This window comes from Varanus komodoensis, unplaced genomic scaffold, assembly GCF_004798865.1.
Source record: "Varanus komodoensis strain SLA01 unplaced genomic scaffold, ASM479886v1 scaffold1, whole genome shotgun sequence".
NCBI classification, from domain to species: domain Eukaryota; kingdom Metazoa; phylum Chordata; class Lepidosauria; order Squamata; family Varanidae; genus Varanus; species Varanus komodoensis.
The window spans coordinates 22,859,462-22,866,426 of NW_025335268.1; the positions used below are offsets into that span (position 1 = coordinate 22,859,462).

The 6,965-nt window shown below is 49.4% G+C and overlaps 1 long non-coding RNA gene across 1 annotated transcript; it reads right to left on the reverse strand.

The window, feature by feature from the left end:
• Window positions 1-4,567: 4,567 nt before the first annotated feature.
• LOC123032959 lies at window positions 4,568-5,914 on the reverse strand. Its single transcript, XR_006416556.1, has 2 exons — window positions 5,571-5,914; window positions 4,568-4,913 (listed from the first exon to the last, which is right to left on the reverse strand). It is a non-coding gene; the product is annotated as an uncharacterized LOC123032959 (long non-coding RNA).
• Between the last annotated feature and the right edge of the window lie 1,051 nt (window positions 5,915-6,965).

A 6,965-nucleotide genomic window follows, 5' to 3' on the forward strand; every position in this document is an offset into this window, starting at 1 on the left:
GGAGTGACTAACGCAGCTTGCCTACTCGGGTGCTTGTTCTCCGAGGGGCTTATCACAATGAAACAGCAACTCATCTGTTCCTGCAGGAAGCGCCTCCACCCCACCACCACTTCTATTTTTACTCAGCTAACAGCCTTGACTGTAAAGCCAGCAATTACTGTTGGGAAGGCTTTGTTATCTAAATGCGCTTCTTTCTGACATTAGCTGGAAAGTGCATGGTGAAGGTCATTTTGTCGTTGCTTGGCCCTTGTCAGTCTGGCAAATAAATGGAATAGCGCCGGGAAAGGGGAGCGGGCCATTCCCCCAGTCCTTTGTTTTTGACAATGGAGCAATGCTGGAATGAAACAAGAAGGCACGCAACCCAGGCAATGTACGTGGGGGAGCATCCAGGCAGGTTCGTCACAGTCATCTGAAAGCTGCCGGGTACACTAATGCGATTTGGCTTTGCAGAGGTCCAACATTTGTTTATCCTGCACAGAGGGAAGGTGTCCAATGATCATTCCTTTCCCATCCCTGCACTCTTTGTTGAACTGAATGTCACTCACCTCAGCCGGCCCTCCCTTGGCCCAAACTAGTGCCGAGAAGAATATTTGCACATATTCAGCATTCAGTGAAAATTCAAATTTTGGATTTACATTTTAAGTTTTACTCCAGAAGTTGACACATGTTTATTGCTTGTTGGGACTTCCTGACCACTTTAGACTGTACTGAATCAGAGAGTTGTCCTATCTGGTCTGTCACTGTTCTACCTTGGCCGGCACCAGTTTCCTGGATTGCAGGCAGAAGTGCTTTTCAGCTCTGCCAACATCTCTTTTTAGCGGCAGAGGCTGAGAATGAATATTTTCCACACACAGCCTGTGATGTCGTGTTATGCTAAGGCTCCTTCCCAACAATCACATAATACCAAATACTTTCAAATATCAGTCATTGTATATATCAAAATCCAGCATCACAAGTATTTCAAATGCAAAATATTCTGTGAGTATATGGCAAATAGCTGAACAATAAAAGAATACAGCAAATATTCATCAACTCTGTTTGCAAAGAAAAATTCTGAGGAATTTGCAATATTTTGAGTTGCAAATTTATTCTAGTGTATCCTGACCATGAAAAAAGGCTGTGTTAGCACTAAGAGTATGTCCAGAGGAACACAGACGGCCGATTCAGCCAGGAACCTTAAACAGGTCACAGGGTATTAGAGGGCTGTCTACCCCTCCAGCAAGCCACGCTGCCCAGGTTTGGATAAGTAGGCAAACCAAGGCAACTCCCAACTGGGGACTGACTATTCAAAATGGCTGCCGGCATGGTTATTTAAAGCATGGTTTAAATAAGTCCCAGTGGGTTCCAGTCAATAAGCAAGAAGCCTGAACATCCCAGGCCAAGAGTTTGTGTGAGTGCAGAACAAATGGATGGGTATAACAAATGTTATAAATGAGCAGTGAAAAACAGAAGGGCTGGAAATCTCCTGAAATTAATAAGAATTATTTTGGCTTAATACATGTAGGCATCTCTGAGAAATCTGTATTCCCTGCTCAGCTCCTGCACTCCGTGCCTTTCCCTTTTATTCCCCTGCCATCACAAATATTACCCCTTGAGCTGGAGGGGCCATCCATTCCATGAGGTCTGTTTGCCCACAGATCTTATCCATTGCGATAAGAAGGCGCTGTTGTTTACTTCTCACAAACAGAGAGCCATGCAAACGGAACAGCAGCACTCAACCAGAGTTTGGGCGTTTCTCCTCTGATGCATGCATGCATGCATCTAATCTAACAGATAAAATCTGCCAAACTTTGCCCCAATTTGGGGACAGAGCAGAGCTTGCCGCAGCAAGAACCTGGCTTAGAAACTCCGGCTTCTTTTGGGCTGGAAGAATTTCTTTCACGCTGCCCGCAACATTTAGCAGCTCAGCATATATGTGGCAGGGGGAGCCCTAGTCTCTTATCTATATTGTAGGGATGCTAACCATTTTGGCCCTAGGGCCCTGAGGGCTGCATGCAATGTAGGGTGGGGAGAAGGCTTCACACGTGTGCCCCCCCCCACGTCTCAGCACAGACGGATTTCATCCTCCCCCCCCACACCGCCTGCTGAAGACGGGTGAGGGAATAGGATGCACGATTTCTGCACCAGGGTCCCTGGGGGAAGGAAGTGCTTCGCGCCTCCCTTCCAGGAGTCCCTGTACGGGGATTGCTGGCAAAGGGAAGGGAGTTAAACTCTGGGAGGAGAAAATAACCTGCTTCCCAGCCCAGGGCAGATGAATGGTGGGGGAACGTGGGCAGGGCACAGAGAGTGGCTACTGAGCTGTGTTGCCCATAAGCAATACACAGGGAAGATGTGTTTTGTTTTGTCTTGTGTTTTAGCCATCAGCACAGAACAAGATGCTACTATTTCTGTGGGTGGGATCCTTCCATCCTTTCAGGTGCCTGATCCACAAGGGAATAACAAGTAACCTGTTGCTGTAGCTTCTTCTTCCAATTTATTGCAGGAAGAAAAATATGACCTTTATTCTGTCCCCCGCACCCCGGGCATTTATGTATTTAATTTATATCTGCCCCTTTTTCCTTTAAGGAACCTGAAGCGGTTCATACAATTCTCCCCCTCCTTCAATCTTATTCTCACAACAACAACCCTGTGAGGTAGGTTGGGCTGAGAGTCTGACTGGCCCAAAGTCACCCAGTGAGCTCCATGGCTGAGCAGGGACCAGAACCCAGATCTCTTGGGTCCCAGTCCCATACTCTGACCACTATGCCACACTACCCATTTGTATTTGTCTGTTTTTCTATATGTTGCATTAACCAACCAATCCTTGTGCTGTGATTTAAAAATTTAAAATTCAATACCAGCCTTTCCTTGTTCATGTTAGACGCTCTGGAGGAGTGATCAGGTGTGCACAGTGAGTGCCTCCCATAGGAAAGCCCCAAAACCTCGCGGCCACAATCGGGACTAGAGTCCTGTGCATCCATCACTGAACTCCTTTAACATGTAATGGAGGATACAGCAGCCCTCCTTCTCCTTCCCAAGATCCTTTGCAAGCCCAGGCCTCCAGGCCAACACTCACTTATGCCGAATTTGATAAGGAGGGCCTTAGTTCACAAACACCCTGAAGCACACAGTGGAGGGGAAAGAGTTGGACAAACCAGTCCAGGAGAGGAAGGCTGCAACTATTGCCAGCAACACATCAGCTAGGCCTGATTAAAACCGTTCTGCCCAACTCTGTGCTTGATTGTAGTCCTGGTCGGCAAGCAAAGAAATGCACAAAGGACCTCAGTAATGAAAGCCGCAATGCCCGTGCCATTGCAGTCTCAACTTGGGTTTTTCCAGTGTAGAAAAATACCACTTGCATGCACAACTCTGCTTCTCCAAACACCTCCCATAATGCTGTGCAGCAAGAAAACAGAATTACATACAAAGCATTTTCCCTTTCATGTTCCACAGCCTCCGATTTGAATGTCGTCAAGATCAATGTAAACCAAATGAATCGGGAGTTCAAAGCTTGGCAGCTTTGTGCTAGTATAAAATTAGCTTTGTGCGTTTCCCAGACAGTTAGGCTATGCTTGCACCTCATACATGCACTTCATACAAGTTTATAAAATGTTGATGAGTAGACAGACAAGATTCTCAGAAGAGAACCTATTTCCTGTCCCCTCAATATTCCACATGGTTCAACCACTTTGGGATTGTATTATATTTAAGCTGTATACAAACAAATGCATTATCAAGAAACAAACCCAGAAAAGCCACCAAAGAAAAACGTGCTACTAAGGGAAAACTGAAGTCATGGAACCCGTGGCTGTCGCTTCTTGAGCTGGACAGCTACCGAAGGCAGTTCATTAAACAGCTTATGGCCACCGTTGCGTTCAGTTTATTTGATTGACGTTGATGTGCACCCGCTCCTTTCCTGACTGCTTTCAGATGGACAGCTAATGGACCAGAACATTCATACTGCACGCGGTTCCTTGCAGATGCACATCCTCGCCAATCAGGCGTGGCTTGGATAGGCTGGATAGATCTGATGTGCCTGCAGCAAAGATACAGCTGCATTTACCTCCAGCCTGTGTTCAAGGGGAGCAGGCTATCGATGCAGATTATCACTGCTGGACTGGCAAGAAGGCCATGACTAAATTGCACTCGGAGCAGTGTGTGCCTCAGCAAGGTTGTTGTGATCGTCATCAACAGCGCATACTCTCCAGCCCGCTGAAGAGGTGATGCACAAGCACCTTACTGAGGGTTGAGAGCCCAAAGCCACACAGTAAACTTTGGGGCTGAGAGGGGACTAGAACCTGCATCTCTTGAGTCCCCATCCCACACTCTAAGCACTTCACGACACTGGCGGTTGCTCACGGGTTTCCCCCATCTCTTTGTAGTCTTTGCTGCAGCACACCAAGATGTCTGCTTCTGTGGAAATTATTCTTCTATTGAACTATTTTCAGGCAAAGCATAATATTTAAATTTTGCTAAGCTCGTTTTATTAAATACGCCTATGTAATTACTGCTTAGGTACACATTATTGCAGTGGCAGGTCAAACATGTGCATATTCTCTGAACATGTAAAACACTTTACAATTGGAAACACTTTGCTCACTGAGTTTTAATAGCATTTTTAGAATGACTAAGAGGTATTTAGGCTCTTCGTTCACTGTCCAGTGTTCTTCCTTTCTTTCTCCCATCAGAGGGCAGCAAGCCAAAGAAAATGTAAACCACAGTGCATTTATAGTCTCTCTGCCCAGCTGGCTTTTCCTGGGGCAATCCAGAAATAATGAGTTTTTGATGCAGAAGCGGCTTCCAGGAATTCCCACGTGGCTGTAAATAGGCACCAAGCCAAATGATCCATGCTTCACCCAAGGGCCATCATGGGCACGTGCAGCGCATAAATCAGCCCCTTCACACTCCGTTAGGGAAGCCCACTGGAGTCTGAGCTGTGAGACAAGAAACATCCCACTGTGTCAGTTGGGCAGCGATTCTGTGTGCTGCCCCCACTAAACTACTTTGGGTGCATTATTAGCATCCTGCTTGGCTGGAGGAGCACTTATCATCCTGTGCCATGCGAAGTCTATCAGCCTTGGAAAGTCTATCTGCCTTTCAACTGGGCAAAGTGGATTTGCTTTTAAATTCTCCTCCTGCTCAGTGAGACTTTCTTTCCCCGTTATCTTGAGAGGGAGCGGATCAAGGGCCCTGCTGGGTCCAGCACTGCTTCCACTGTGCCTAATCAGAGGCCTCCAGGAAGCAAGCAGGGCACGAGGACGCGGGTGTTCGCTCACTCTTGGCCCTGGTCAACCATCTTAGGAGGCATGCTGCTGCCTCCGAACCTCGGGACCCTCGGGTTATCATTGCATCTTGATCCCTCCATGAATTGCATGCTGGCTTTCCTATTTCTGTTTTGAATCCCCTCTTGCTTGGGTTCTAATTCCACAAGCAATGTGGATGTGGCATACTGGCATAGCAAGAAAGTAAGGACAAGCTCCATGCTGGGCTCCCGGATACTCCGTTCCTCCCCCTGGATACTCCATTCCCTCTCCCACCCAGTTTCCAGATTATCTCCCTGTCAGTCAGTGTTCCATGACCACTGAGCTTACCTAGACCTCAGTGTGCTGTTTTGTGAGGTTCTCCCCTCAGGAGTCTGCCCACCCGCTGTATTTTCGTACTTCTGCGGTCCTCGGGATTCTTCCAGGCTTGCTTACACCTCCTTTGGGTGCACGACCAGATCGGACAGCATAAATAGCGGGCATGACCAGCAGGCCTGCTTGGCTGTCTCTTCAGCAGCGAGCCCCGCCGAGCTCCCCCGGGCTCAGGCCAGCGGGGTGGGCATAGACTCGCACCTGAAAGCGGGCTCACTTATCACGTGTGGACTGGACATACTTCAAACACGGGGAGCTCTTCCCTGGGGCCTCACAGTCTTCCAAAGGCAGGGGCTTTAGCAGAGTCCGGCGCCCGCTTAATTAACCAAATGATGAGATCTAGAGGACAGAGACGCCCGTGTCCCCCCGCCCGCTCCCCGCCCCGATGCCGTCCCCACGCCCCTGGCAACCGAGGCAGCGCGGCGTCCGAAGGGGCTCCCTGCCTAACGAGCACGCTGCCTCCTCGGGACCAGGCTCCCCGCCTGCTCGGATCATCACCCCGCCACGGAAGCCGTGCCCCGCCCCTCGCAGCTCCGCCTAAATTTAGCCTGCTGCCGCACAGAGCAGTGACTTCATCTCCTTTCCCCAAGTAAACAGCTCCCTCCAACCTCCCCGAACAGAATCGCCCCTGCTGCGAGGCGGGGGGTGAGCGGCTCGGTGCATAAAATGGGTAGGCAGCGCGCGTGTCTCTGCATTTGCCACTGGAAATGGTTCTCCAACAGGCAGCTGGTGGCTCTGCTGCCCCGTGGGAACGGCAGGCAGCTGTGCACGCTGAAACGACCTTGCCTAGCAGTGCAGCACACCTCCTGCCGATGTTTGCTGTGGGAAATATATTTTTTTAAACAGTTCAGTCTCCTCCAAGACACCAGAACATTCGGGCCGGGAGTGGGGCACACGTGTTCTGGATGTTCTTAAAAGGGAAGCGCCGTTGCTGTATTAGACCTCTGGGTGTGTTGTGCCACCTAGTGGCCGAGATTATGAACTGCACCCCTACAGTAACTCAGCAGTGGCAGGGGAGAAAACGGGCGCTGGAAGAAGGTTACATGTTCTGGAAAATGTAAAAATCGGAGGACCTGCAAAATTCTGTGAATGATGCGGGGTGATGGTATAATAAAAGCATAATCTGAAAGCCCCACCGGCAACCCAGGTGTCTGTTTCTTCAGGGGAAGTTCAGGGCCCCTCCTCTCCTTTCTTTGGCTCTCCGACTTTAATCCAGGCTTGGCCCAGGCAGGTGTCCACATTTGTGGAGGATGTCCTCAGACAAAGGGCCTGCCACCTGCAAGGCCCTGAGAGAGGCCTCTTCTCTGTAAAGTAGGACACGGGGGCTCCCTGAGCAATTGAGCCTTGGGCTCA